Source organism: Halichoeres trimaculatus, unplaced genomic scaffold, assembly GCF_033239565.1.
Source record: "Halichoeres trimaculatus isolate MK-OKI-2021-1 unplaced genomic scaffold, fHalTri1.1 fHalTri1_scaffold_1, whole genome shotgun sequence".
Lineage (NCBI taxonomy): Eukaryota > Metazoa > Chordata > Actinopteri > Labriformes > Labridae > Halichoeres > Halichoeres trimaculatus.
In genome coordinates, this window is record NW_027437179.1 from 6,709,131 (window position 1) to 6,724,375 (window position 15,245).

Sequence of the window (15,245 nt, forward strand, 5' to 3'; positions counted from 1 at the left end):
GACTCAACCTAGCCTCATCTCATCTCCTGCTACTTGATTCAGCCATGGCCTTACATGGGCAACACTCATATGTTTAAGACTTCACTGACTACAGCATGCTCATAGAGAAATGAGTTACTCAGACCAACACTGTTCTTTGAATCAGGTTAGAAATATGTTTATTCTTTCTGCTATGATCAGCTTTTTTTAAAAAAAAAAAAAAAAAAAAAAAAGAACTTATTTTCTTGGGATTTTATGCCTTTAATCAGAGAGACCCCTCTGCATAGGCTTCATGTTGTAGGGCTGAAGGTCTACCTGTAGCCTGTTTTTTTTACACACTTTAATGATGCTAGGCACAAATATAACACACTTTGACCACGCCAGAGAGAGAAAACTGTTCTTGGAAAAAGGTTTTCATATTGACATCATCCGTCAATGCTGACACAGGTCTCGGGGAGAACACAAATTCAGCTTGGGCTGCCATCTCTCTCTTTCACATGCATGACAACCCTGACTGACTCTGGAAATAAAGCAGCACATGATTGGAAAAAATAGACAAAAAAATATTCACAACACCACCAGAACATCATTTTTCCCCAATACCCTAACCTGATATGCACCAAGAGCTATAAAATATTTTGCACATAAATACTTTCTGCTTGGCATGCTTTCAGATATTTATAGCCAAAGGAATAACACATCAAGTTACAAGCAGCAGTAAGAAAACAAGTCAGAACTGTGCGAGCTTCTGCCAACTGTGAGGCCCATGAACCCCGTTACCTGACGTGTCTTTGATTGGAATTCAGGAATGTCCCCTCTTCATCACACTAACATCTAAACAAGGTTGTTTGTGGAGCTCACACTGAAGCTTGTGCATGCCTGAGCAATTTATTCAGAGATTGATGTCTATAATTTGTCAATATATTGTCGAGTGTGTGTCATAGACATGCTAAGCAAACCCTGCTGAGGTTGGAGCAGTTCAGGGTACGTTCTGGGTTATCACAGTCTGTGCAGGGTTAGGGTTAGTGCAGTGAAAGAGGAAACTGACGGAAGAAATTTTCTTACTTAATAAATGAATGAAGCTGTAGCAAATAACTTTGCTTTTCCTTCATATTAAGGATGTGTTTATGAGGATGCAGTGTGTGTCTATGATGGGGTAGTTTTCTCTCACTCTAACAGTGGTGGTGGTAACGATGCTCCGAGTTCTATGATGGGCTGGCTTTGAACAAGTCTGTAAAATTGTATTTGGTCTCAAAAGATCATATTATGAGCCAACGAGCTAATGAGCTGAAAAGATGTAATGAGATGATTTACGTAAATAATGAAAATATGAGATATGATGAGGTGAGATAATAAATACAGATTAAATGATGAGATGGGAAGATGAAATGAGATTTAAGAAGATGAAATGAGAAGATGAAATGAGTTGAGATGACTAAAGAAGATGATATGAAACAGTACCATGAGATAATGAGATGAGATAAGATGAGATGAGATGAGATGACAAAGGATAAAGAAATGAAATAAGTTGAGATAGATTCAGATGAGCTGAGATGATGAAATGGGATGATGGAATTAAATGGGGTGATACGATGGGATAATGATAAGAAATATTCAGAAAAGATGAGATGGTGAGATGAGATTATGAGATGAGTTAAGATGATCAAATGAAATCATAATTTGAGATGACATAATAAATTGAGATGATTGTACAAGAAGATGAGATGAGATGATGAGATGAGTTGAGAATGTGAGATGATGAAAACTGAAGATGAAATGATGAGATATTAGAAAATAAGGGTTTCGAGTTGAGATGAGTTGATATTAATAAATTTGATTATTTAATAAAATGAGATTGGATTATGATGTGACCAAATGAGTAGAGAACATGAGATGATGAGTAGATGAGATGATTGAATGAGATGATATGAGATGATGAGATGACACAAGGTGTAAGAAGTTGAGCTCAGATTATGAGATGACAAAATGACATAATATGAAGAAAAATAGTAGGATGAGATCGTACTTTTTATTGATTCCAGGGAGATATTTGGTTGCTTTAGCAACGGGCAGGCATAGTGACCAGTATTACAAGAAGGGAGGGGAAAAAGCCAAGTAAAAGTCAAAGTATCTGGATCTAAGATTTATCTCAAATAATGTTAATTAAAAATCAAATAAAGTGGCATTTATTGAATTAAGTAACATGATTTGTTGACGATAGAGTTCACAGCAGTGTGATATTGACTGTGATATGATGTATAAAGCTTGACAAAAGCAGAACAGGTTTGTTAGTCTTTTAAGTTAAGATGTCATATATAGTGGCAGGATGGAGAGCAAGGAATTTGCATTAAAAATTCATATACAGAGAAAATGAACAACACAAGGCAGGGGATGCTAATAAAATTATACGGTTTGAGTTTTATTTGAAATGCACTCAAGTCTGACCTTTTGCAAAAGCGATATCAAGACTGGATCATGAGTATTTTCCATAAAGGCACAGATGGCACTGTAACCACGACTCTTTTGCACTCACACAGGAGGTCTTTCACATACATCCTTATTTTACATTTCTACACTCAGAACAGAATAAATTCCCTCAGAAATAATTGAGTCTGGTAAACGCAGTATTACTGTTGTCACATTTTCTCAAAGTGCTGAACATCATGACAGGTTTGTGATATGTTGGCTAACAGGGAGGTAAAGGAAACAAAGAGCAAGGTCAGTTAGATTCTACTTTATTTTATTTTCAATAATCTGCTAAAATCATCAAGCAAGACTGAACAGCCCTCTTGCAAATGTGGTATTCTTCCTCTCTGAGCTTTAAGACCAACTTTTCATCATGATCCTGCTGAATCATCAGCACTGAATCATCAACCTGTCTGCTTAACCTCCAGCCCGACAAACAATCTTAGTATGAATGCAGCAGAGCATCACATTTGGTCCTGATTTATTCTTCCTGGGGAAGCACACCTAGTGATGTGTTCATGTGACAGATGGGGAAAGAGAAGGCACTTTGCAGGCTTCTACCACAGACAATTAAACACACGGCTGTTTGGGGGTAGAGCACACAGCCAGGTTTACTAGTGAAGACAGGACTGCGCTGGCATTCCTGAGGTGTGCTCTAAGTCTGCAGTAAAAACACTCCATGTATCTATCCAAGACTCCCACACACAGGCAGCCCAGTGTAAAGTGGTCATGCATCCCGACAGATCTGTCACCAGATGCTTAGTATGTCCCACAGTCGCTGACGGCCCTGGCCCGGCTCTTTGTCTGCCTGACTGCTGCACAACAGAACAGATTTGCATTCCCCACATCCACAGGCAGCACACAGCGCTGCTCTGAGAGAGAATACTTTATGATGGCACGGCACATTTTGTCTCCTCAATTTGTCATCCCTGTGTTAACAAAGGATGTTCATTAGCTGTGGACAGGATCAATTTTCCATCTGAGATGCAGAAAGCATCGAGCCTTTGAGAGGTGGTTGACTGCAGGCAGAAACCCCACCTCACAGCCCCAGGTCAGGCTACATTTAGCATACAGTACCAGTTCATGTCAGGGTTTATCTGCTGAGCTGCTGCTGGGAGGTGTAAATCACACAGGGCTTTCCTGCTCCGATGCACAGAGGGTTGGAGCAAAGCAGGAGGGGAAAAAGAAAAAAAATGCACATAGGAAGAAAACTTTTTTTCTTTTCCTCCAGAAGCATCGATTCTCTTGATGCACAAAGCAACTCCTCATTGTTATAGAGCACTGTCCATGACTTGATTTTTAGTTATGTTTTCACCCTAAATCCATCTCTAAGAGAAAGCATGTATTTCTGAGCTGATTTGTTACTGAAGGTGACAAAAACTCAAAGGGAAGAGTGAAGGAATGCTGGGCTAAGAGGATGACATAGATTCAAAACATAGAGAGGCAGGATGATATTCAGAGATTTTATCATAAAACTATTTTACAACTGGCTAAAGGATATGTCAACAGATAGATTATTAGCTTTAGGCAGTGTTTCTGGAGGAATTATAACTTTCTCTCTAGTCAGTACTGACACCTGGATTGCAATGGGATTAAAGGCTGGCATGAATGCTTCTTACTGCTGCATTTGTGTTAGAAAATAACGACAATACTGAAATGTTAAAGGGCACGACTTAATTTAAAAAATGGACAAGCTAAAAGTAGTTTTCAATTCGGTCCAAACAACACTTTGGTATCACCTAAATACTTTGAGCCGACAGGTATAAGCTAAGCATACAGGTGCAGATTATTGACTGTATGTAGAGTGGACAGTGTGGCTCCACCATTTACCATTGCACGGTTTTAAAGCCAAAATATCCCCGTCACAGGTGCCCCCACTGGCAGCCATTGTGCAGCCAGAGCCTGCGCAGCAAAGACAGCAAAGACTGTGAGGAACTCTAAATGGAGCGGGATGACAAAAATAATATACATATTTTTAATCGGAGAGTCTAATGTCTTCTTGACTGTCCCACCTGACATATTTTACAATCCCTGAAAAAAATTCCCCAGAACGGCAGCTGTCAGTAATCATTAAATGCAAAATAAAACCTAGTTTTTAACCTCTTATAACTAATGAAAACAAAAGGTTTCAGTAGAAAGAGGACCTAAATACAAGGCAGCCAAATTATATCTACAAATCACCTCAACAATCGGACTGAAGAAACATTTCTACCAGGTGTGTTATTTTTTCAAAGTTTGACCACAGCCTACCGGGAATGACTGGGGAGATGGATTTTTTTTTATCACCTATACCGCAGCAGGCCACCAAGGGGAGCAGTTTTTGTGGTGACCACACTTTGAGCCGAGCAAGATAACGTCAATTTGTTTTTTTACAGTCTATTGTGCAGATTAACCAAGCGGCAACATCTGGTCTAAGAATATGAGACAATGATGAAGTGCTAAAATCTGCAGTTTCTCCAGTGTCCTCTTGAGGCTGACTCTGGATGTACCTGAAGTCACATTCACACCAAGCCAAAAAAAAGCCATTTTCAAAGCAGAAATTAACCTATTTACAGCCCGGTTCAAAAAACTCTCCTGTCTGAGTCGCTAATTTTACTATCAGCACACACTGTATGGGTGGTGAATTTTTTTCTAACTCTGCAGTTCAGAGGATATTAAGATCGCAAGCTCGCCCAATCAAAGGCACAGCTCAGGGTCACGTGACAGACAGGCACCCTATAGTTGTAGACGAAGCCCTTGCCACTACCAATATGGCTGCTATAGCTGATGTGCTTCATTTTCCATTTCAGACACAGATGGGTATGGAGTATGTTCATGTTTTATACAGTCTATGAGATTAACAGACCAATGACAGCAGGCGACCACAACACAGAAGCAAGCAGAGTAATAATGTGGGTATGTGAATCATCACAAACCTGTGGATAGTCAGATGTTAACAGTATTTTAATAATTTATTTTTTAATGTATGACTTTCACTTTACGAAATTTCAAGGCTTATCACGACTCATTCCTTTTAGGCTCAACATAGTCAGCTGTTGGTGTTTTTGTTTTCTAAAATGCAATTGGCCACGTGCTGTGCTCCTCAAAGAAGGAAACCAATCACAGCCATCATTCTCACCTGGACTGGATTTGGAAATATGTTATGAAGTAATTTTTGAAAAACTTGCAAATATGCTGAAGAATTCAGATTATTTCAGTGGGTTTTGCTCTGGGACATAATGTACTGTACAATTCACATGTATGTAAAAGCAGTGCCTGCACTTCCATCCTGAAAACACTAGCTTTAACTCAACTATTGTTGCATCAGATTTTATTTGCAGCTTCTGTCCTGTGCGTGGCCAAGTGAACCATGTAGGCTGGATAACAGCTGTTAGATATCAGTGTAAAATAACTGTCAGCAATGGTAACAGTGTTGTAATGTTTATCAAAGAAAATAATTAGAATACCTGTTCCTGGAAAACAACAACAGTGTTGGTAACTCTGTTATTTTCAACTCGCGGCCCTGAACATGGTAAAGATAAACTGTGATTAAAAATACGGTTAATCAATATAAACAAGTGAAATTCAGAGATTAATCAGAGTGTTTCATATTTCAGACCAAAAGAGATTATTTCAACTTCATGCTTTTTTATTCCAAGTGATACCAGATAAAAAGCACACACTGTCTTCAGAATCATGAGCTGATTAGTAAATGTTTAACAAGTCAGCAAGTCCAGAAAGGTGTTGAACACTTGTGGATATCATAGCTTTGAGAACTTGTTGTTGACATTTTGACCAACCCTTGAAATGTTTTTTTCTCCTTCCTAAACAGGCTTCTGTAATCTGGCCTGACTGTTGGCTTTCCTAAACAATCATCATCTTTATCTCAAAGTTTTTTTCCCAAAAGCTTCTGACAATATTCTGAAGCATCGACCACCACAGCATGTAGTAGATATCATATACATTCTGAAATACGACTCCAGCATGTTTTACATTTCTTGAAACATTTTTTTCTACTCCTTCCTCTGTAGTGACAAGCCCAAGTGACGGTGGCCCTGAGGGTCCAAGCGTGAAAAACATTTTACTAAAAGATGACTAATGGTGCTGAAATTTCTCCTCCTGATTCAAAGAAATGTGTTCCTGGGCTGTGAGTAACCTTGCTTGCCATTGCTTGCTGGGGTTTGTGAGCACTCGGGTGAAGCCCTGTGATTCACTTGTATCCAGAGAAGTTTGCTGGAAGTTTTTCACCTGAAATGGAATAAATCACCTTGAAACTGAGCTGATCTTGGCAGAGCCCAACAAGTACCTGTGATTGAGGCCCACAGCAATGTCACAATGTGTGTGTATGTGTGTGTGGGACTATGTGTGTGTGTGTGTGAGCGTGTCACAGCAGTAGCACAGAAGCAGACTGCATGCCACACAGTGAGACAGCCCTGGGATCCGTCATCAGAACCATTATCCTTTGTTGTAGCCAGACTCACCTACGTCAGGCGATGAAAGTTCAGGTTAAAGAGCACCCGGCTGCAGAAAGCTCTCTGTGCGCTGCTTTCTCAGGACTCTAAATTAATTTGGCTCGATAAGACAGAAATGTTTGCATCATTACATGGCTGAGAAACTTATCATGCAGCAGCCTTCCAAAAGACATTTTCAACATTTATCAGGGCACAGGTATCATACACTGAAAGCCCCCTGTTCTAAGTTACTGTCAATAAATAATGCCACGACATGGATGAAGAGTCAGTATTCAGGGTATCAGCATGCCATAGTACCTTTGGTATGCTGCAGGGAAGTTCAGGCAAACACTGGCATGAGTCAGAAGAGTACGGCAGGACTCAGGGAGGAGAATTCCTGACACACTGATGGAGATACTGTTGGGCAGAGGACAAAACACTTTGATTAACTCCTAACATCAACTAACATATCCTTGGAGGTGGATGCAGAAGTGGAACACCCTGGAGATGCTTTGCCCAAATCCCTAGCAGTAGTCACTGACGATGTCAAAAGACTTGTTGCAACTAGGTTGTGCCATCTTGGCTGACAGGCTCCATTTTGCAATGCAAAAATCAAAATCTGAGACAGAATTGATTGTAAAGAGTGTCAGAAAAATGTTAGTCTCTCTTTGAATATCTTGAAAAATAAAATTTTCTGGATTCATCAGATAAATGTTGCTCGTATTAGGAAATACACTAGATGTGTCTGTGGTTCCACTTTTTTGCGTGTTGGCTGTGTTTGTCGACTTACACTTTACAGACACCTGGAGTCACAGACTGAGGAGTTCCTGCTCTTCCCACTCCATTGATTAATTCATGTTGGGCTGCAAAACCTCAAACCTGTTGACTCCTGGTCTGGCTCCACTTATTATGTACATTTAAAGATGTAGCCAAGCTAAATATGAACTGATTTTGACACTGTCTGTTTTATTTTGAAGGTCACTGGGTGTTTTTAGGCAGTTTCCAGTCATGACTTCCTGTGCCCCTTGATCTTTCCTACGCTGAAAATATTAGTCATCGCTCTGCATCCGTCAAAATAGGTTGGCTGCATATTACCTGTGATACAATGGATCAGCCACATGGGCATACTGCAGCAGAACAGATCCAGTGTGAGTTGACACATTGATTTGAATGCAACCTATTTGATCACTTTGCTGTAACGGAACGGAGACGTATTGCAGACGCAGCCAGCGTATTTTAGCCGTTTTGCCTGTTTGTTGTTGTAGTTAAGCTAAATATGACCTGGTTTGGACATGGTTAGCTTTATTTTGAAAGTCACTAGCCCTTTATATGTAGTTACCGTGCTCACTTCCATGAATTGACTCCAGACCAGGGGCAGCTTCATGGGTGGGCCTAAAGGTCTCAGGCCCACCCACTTTCTGATAACCTACCTGAAACTTTTTATTTTATTTTTTATTTTTTTATTTATTTTTTTTATCATTATTTTTTGGAAAACGGTTTGAAAGAGAATTATTATACAATTTTGTCACTTTATGCTCTTTTTGTTTTTGTTGGATGTCCTGTCATTTTACACTGAGCCAAGTTTTGCAATCTTTTAGTCTGTTGGTAAAAAAGTTACAACACATTCAGCCTCATGTTATACCTCTAGGACTAGAAAATTATTTTGAGAAAGACTGAACATTTTCTGTCTTTTGTTTAACTGTGGTTAATGTTGCTGCTCTTACTGCCTATGATACATGTAAAGTTGATGCAGCGCAGCCTATTGGTGTGTTACAGCACTACTCTTTGGCCGATACCATTGAGAGCCATTGCCGAGTGATTGGCTAAAATTTTATAAAATTTGATCAAATATTAAATAATCAAAAAGAAACCAAATCTGCTCCAAATTTCACATAGTAACAGAATTACATCTATATAGTAATAGTTATTTACGAACTTTTGTAATTCAAGGCCCACCCAAAGTTGAAATCCTGGCTCCGTCCCTGCTCCAGACTCTCTCCTCTCGTTTCAGATCATGTCAGTCCCTGTCCCGGTGCTTTCCCACTGTTGTGATTGTCATCACTGCTCCTCATTGTTTCCACCTGTGTCCCTTTACCTCATGTGGTAAAGTCTCAACTTCTCCTTGTCCTGTGGCAGATCGTCTGTCTAATCAGTTCCTTCATGTGCCAATCTTTGCCAAGTACCAGTGTAGATTACCAAAGCCTTGAAAGTTTTTTTTTTTTTTTTTTTTTTTTTTTACCTTTTTTTTCTTCTAGCCTTGCTGTAATCTTGAGTTATATAGTTATCTAGTTTTTGCCAGCTTAGCTGTTTTTTCTGTAATTCCAGTCACCTGAAATCTCCTATAATATGGAGCCTTTCTGTCTGAGCTGTGTACGTCTGGGTCCTACCTTTTAGTCTCTTTGTCAGCTAACGTGTTCTGTAAGCAGGGAACAAGCTGCTACTAGTCAGTCAGTTACTTTTATTAAACTTAAGGTATTCCTCATCACTGGAAAGAAACTGAAATCATATCAAGTATTTTTGTCTTATTTTCAGTAGAAAATGTCTTTTTAGACTTAATTTAACCCATATTCACCTGATCATTCCAGAAAGTGTCTCATTTCAAGTCATTAAACGACAAAAATGAGGTCTGAATTCCGTGTAACAAGTAAAAAAATTGACGATAGAACAAGAGAAAAGTTACTTGTACCAATTTAAAGCAAATTTTTGTGCAGTTTTTTTCTTGTTCCATTGGCAGATTTTTTACTTGTTACAAGCAATTCAGATCTCATTTTTGTCTTCAAACAACTTGAAACAAGACATTTTTCTGGATGAGTACACACTTGATAAGATTTCATTTTTTGAAGTGAAGATAGTTCTAAGTGATTTCTAACTTAACGTTGATAAACTGAATGCTGATTTTGCTGTTTTCATGTTAGTCAGATTTATTTTTATACATAGTGTTTAGTCATTCATGATTTTGTGTGATTCAGCAGAGAGGAGCAGAGCTTAATGAGGGATTATCTGTTGAGTGTGCAGAAGAAAACCTTGCAGGACACGACTCAGTTAATTCCCTCACAGCCTCACAGCTAAACCACAACACACAGAAGAGGCCACCCACAAAAATATTTCTCATAACAGCCCCAATCTCTCCTGATAAGCCGAGAGCCAAGATAAATAAGAACACGCTCCTCTGCCAGCCTCTTAGTTTACACTGTAAATACTGCAGGAGTGTGCAAGGCAGTTGGTCAACATTTCCTCTTTTAAGTCTGCCACACCCGACTGGGTCCTCCACTGTGGGCCCGTCACGGCCTGAGGTAAAAGTACTCCTGATGGAGCTTCCCAGAAAGTAAGACCTGGGATCAGCTGAAACAACTGCTCTTCACGAACGCATTATTCTTTCAGAGGATTTAAAGACACAGGCTGCAAATTAAAAAAAAAGATTTTATATATATATATATATATATATATATATATATATATATATATATATATATATATATATATATATATATATATATATATATATATATATATATATATATATATATTGTTGTTGATTGTTTCAAGCAGCATTTTATTTTCTGGGGGGTTGAACGTGTGAAAAATATCTTTAACCTGCTTTTGTTTATCAAACAGAGGGCTTGGTAAAATATCTCACACTTCAGAGAGAAAGAAGCATCTGGTGGTTTCCAAAGAACAAATTAACGGGAAACACAAAGTCTTGTGTTGAAAGACGACTGATAGATCGGAAGCAGAGCTGTGCTTTGTTGGCCGCTCAGGTGTCATCTCTCCTCTGACCCCTGGGTAAACTGAAGCTTTCAGACGGCGCGCACACCTTCCATGTGGAAGTGTTAGAATAGTTTAGATTTTTTAAGAATGAGTCTGTTTCCCGACCTGGATGGGAAACATTGTAAAGAAACAAAAAAGACAGAATCCTCCCTCAGGATAAACAAATTATTACAGAGATGTTGAAACTTAAAGCTCTGGCGTCCTCCTCCATGTTTTGATGTATACATTCACACTCCATGTATCTCTATAGTCTCATCTCTTACAGCTGTCACTCATGACTGACTTTGCTGTCTGTGTTTTCCCCTCTCTGATGATCTACCTGAGACAAGAGTGAAGCTAAACGCAGCTGTTGATAGTCACACCTTGTGAAAGCGTGCAGGATCAGACAAACACGGCATGACCAGCAGGCTGAGGTTTGGAAAGTGGGAATTTCCTGAAGCGCTGCTGGCACAAAAGCCCTTTCCAAATGATTTATGACAGCTGTTAGTTAATTTACTTTAAAAAAAAAAAAAAAAAAAAAAAGCATGAGCAATGGATAAAGATTATCCCCTATCCACTGAGATGTGAAGCTGTTTCCCACATAATATGGGTAATTAGACAACAAGGCTCAATTCTTTTCCCCACAGCTGTAAAAATCAAGTGTTGTGTTTTCAGATGATATCTCAGACTGTGGCAACTGGAGCGAAGCTGCACACTCAGAAGCCTCTGCAGCCTTTGAACGCTGTTCCTGGTGTTGCAGAAAGATACGCCTTTTGTAATCACTTTTTATTGTGCAGTTAGTGTCCCAGTTTCTCTTAGTCCATCTTTTAAGTTAGTCATAACTTAATCACTCTTAATTTCATGATGGCATTAAGTTAGGGACAATTATTTTTAGCAGCAAACTATGTTCAAACCTTGAGCTTGACCAGCACTCTTTCCAAATATTTAAAACGCTAATACCCTCAACTTTATATAAAGACAAAGCATATGCAAATACGTGTTTTCATAATCAAGACCATACATCTTCATGTGACGACATAACAATCTGACTTTTCTCAGCTCTAATAATTAATTCTGCTAAACCAGACTCATTAGCTCTATTCATTGACACCTGCTCTGCCCCCTCGTGGTCACCAGCCCAAATTACAATGGCCTGCTGCTTCTTTTAAGATGGCAGCAGAGCTGACCGCAATGCTGAACAGAGGTTCCCAACAGAAAACCTTATCAGGTCAGAAGGTTGAAACTTGTTAACATTTGAAGTTTGGTATGGCACAAAAATTTGACTAACTCTTATAAACAGAAATAAACTACAATACAGTTAAATATGAAGTGCTGATGTGAGGGCATTATAAATATTTTGGTGGTAAGAAGCTTCAGTTGCTTAAAAATGACTAGATACCTACCCAACTTAGTCATGCCTTGCCTGACCAAAGGACTGACACCAGATCTGACCCAGTAATACAATACATGACTAACTGACTCATACTAAAACTTGATATAAAAGTAAGAAAATCTGTGTTTTCTAGATTGTTTCACTTCAGTAATGATTCTTGGCAGTACATTCTATACAGCTGGAAAGCCTGTTTATTTCACTTTTAAATGCCATGTGAGGAAATGCTGGAAAAGCATGTATTTCCAGGACAGAGACTCTGTTTCCCATGAGCACTAGCACCCACCATCATGAGGACGTGACTCTTACCAAGGTGTGAGTTTATTTAAATCAAATGAATGGAAAACAGATCTTCATTTTAACACTACTTTACTTTGTTCACGACAACTCTTCCCAGAATGCAAAGCGACAAGTACTGTATTTTTTAATAGTTATATAGTGCTATTGTTTGAAACGTGACAACAGCCAAACTTTGAAAACTCAGTTTGTAGCATAGTTTAGTAGGTAGCTGAATTTATTGTTACAGTCCAGCTCACTGAGGCGTGTCTCTAACGTGTAACATTAGTGAAACCTGGTTTTGTCCTACCAGTGCTCATCTACTAAGGGTGAGCCTATACATCTATAGTATCATTACTAAGGTGAGTTTTGGGTATCAGATTGATACTAGCATGATGAGATCAATACTTTTTTGTAGTTTCTCTTTTTTACGTCTAGCAAATTACTCAAATTTCTTCATTGTTCATGCAAGCTCTAAGTCTGTCTGTGAGAGGAGAAGCCCTGTGAGAATAGTTATTGTTTTATATTGTTATGGTAAGTTGATAAAAAAAATATGCAAAATTGCCTGAAATCTTTATCCTGTTTTATTGATCATAATCATAATCAACTAACTAAAGGCAAAATCACAATGTTTTTTTTATTTATTTTTTCATGTAACGAATATCAGTATCGGCAATGATATAAGCAATGCTAGCCCTGTACTTACTTGGTATCACTTGGGTATCAAAATTTCCAGTATCACCTACCCCCCATCATCTACCAACTCCAACCTCACCAAGCAGAGCTAACGTAACCCCACTCTTCATTTTATTGATTGACTCTCAAGTTTGAACAGACCACTGCAGAATAACTGCTGACTGTGGGTTGGAGTCAACATTAACACAAACAGTTTAGCCCCTGTGTTAGCCTAGCTTTCTTCTGCTCTCTTCTTTCTGTCAGTACAGGTCCAGTATCTGCCATTACTACAAAAATTATCTCAGATATAGTTCTCAGCAGAAAAAGTCAAACAGATTTAACCAGATTTGATGTTTATAATATAGATAATTGTTCACTGTTTGCCTTAGTAAACTTAGATTCCTGCATTCTGCTCAACAAAGGCTACATTTAAAGTATGTTATATCAGGAAGACAAAACTCATTTGGGACTGAGGAAAGTGGAAACGGCTAAAATCCTGAACCTGACATCTACAGTCACCATCACAGACTAGTTTATTGTAGGCGCCACCTGCAGGACAGTGTGACACACCCCTCTAGTGCACAGCACTGTGCTGGATCTGAAGAGTGGCTGAGTTTGGCTGCTTTTCGACTGGTCTCTTATAAATCCCCAGCGCTGTCTGAAAACACAGTTTGGTTATGATCACAGCAAAGTCATTACGTGTTGGTCCTGTAAACTGAGAGCTTTTGGAAGAAGAGAAGGAGGATTTACCACCACGCCTCAGGGCTGAGACAGAGCTGATAATCGCTGCGCTGCATTCATCATGGCATGCAGTGAGTAATTAACAAGCTACCTGTAGTTTCTTGCTGCTTTAAAAAAAATGTGACCACACTTATTAAGGTTGAGGCAGGAAACAATTCATTTTTTAGGATGTGAAATTCCACAGTGAAGCTAATGCTCAGTGTAGACCTTCAGTTCCACCTCAGGATCAGAGCAGCATCTGAGAATTTAAAGGAGACTTGGAGAACATGATCGTTGATGAATGCAAATCGTTTTGTAAAGTTAGATCGACCATCTAAGGACCAACATTTTCAGTCTGTCTTCATGATGGACTCATGTTCTATCTCACATAGGGAGAGCCCTCTACTGGACTCTATAGGTAGCACTCCTCCAATTATGCATTCATCCACTAAAGTTTGCATAGCCAGCCAGTCAGGGCATCGACACAGGACTGGTGGAAATTGTTGGGTGTGTGTGGGATGTATTACATCTGACTCCCCTTTTGGGATGGATGCACCAAATTGAACCCTGGCCCTCGGGCAAGGGCGTAGGTTTGGTCTCAACATTGGTAGGGACAATATAACAGCATAACCTGCATGTACACTTTTTGCTGGGGACGGGACATTAATAAGACCAAACAGATTGGGTGAACGGGGGTCAGGGCTACATTTCTCACAAATATGAACCTAATTAATTGATAGGCTAAATGATCAATGCAAACTAAATCTGTATTGACTTATACTAACTTTCATGTGTATTGGTTCACCTGATGCACCATTCGATTCAAACCTTTATTTTCAAAAACTACTAAAGAAACATTTTGAAAACTTCCAGAATAAATGTCTGGATTTTATTAGCAAATTTAAATCGCAATATTTGAACATAACTTATAATTATATTAACATACACAATACAAACTTGTTAATAATCTCTTAACTGAATGCAAAAATAAACATTTGTCTTAAGACCACTCAACATTGTCCGTCCTATAAATAAATTAAATATAACTGAAAAAACGTCTTAGAGAATAACAAAAATAAATAAAAATGGAGCCTTCCTTCAGGTAAAACACTACTGCTTTTGTCCACAAGCACAGCCAAACTCATAGACAGCTCCGCTCCTAAAACTGCATTAATCGTCCAAAAACTCATGTTTTTCACCAACATTCCATCATGTTCCGCTCCGGGTTAGATGTCAATGATCTGCTGAAGTCTGTGTCACTCCAGACAGCACTGTGTGGCTGTAATGACCTCTGAACTGATGAAGACTTTGTTTACGCTTGCCTCTCAAAGAAAGGAGTCGGCTCTACAGAGAGTACTGCGCATGCGCAGTATGCTAACGCTGATGCAGGTCGGACTTTCAGTAGCAAATTTAGTGGTGTATTCCCCAACTCCACAACATTGACGTCTTTTTACATAACTTGCAGTGGCTGCTGCTGGCCGAAAAAAACTTTTAATATCCCTCCTCTGCAAAGGAGGCGGCATGTTGTCGACACGTCTTTCTGTCGGGGCTGAGTGACTGTG

At 39.1% G+C, this 15,245-nt stretch overlaps 1 long non-coding RNA gene across 2 annotated transcripts; it reads right to left on the bottom strand.

The window, feature by feature from the left end:
• Positions 1-6,323: 6,323 nt before the first annotated feature.
• Positions 6,324-8,915, bottom strand: LOC141798304 (uncharacterized). 2 transcript variants are annotated; one of them, XR_012599140.1, is made up of 4 exons: positions 8,832-8,915; positions 7,194-7,292; positions 6,906-6,996; positions 6,324-6,672 (listed from the first exon to the last, which is right to left on the bottom strand). It is a non-coding gene; the product is annotated as an uncharacterized LOC141798304 (long non-coding RNA). The 2 variants fall into 2 exon arrangements; XR_012599139.1 differs by having other exon boundaries at positions 8,812-8,915.
• Positions 8,916-15,245: the final 6,330 nt, after the last annotated feature.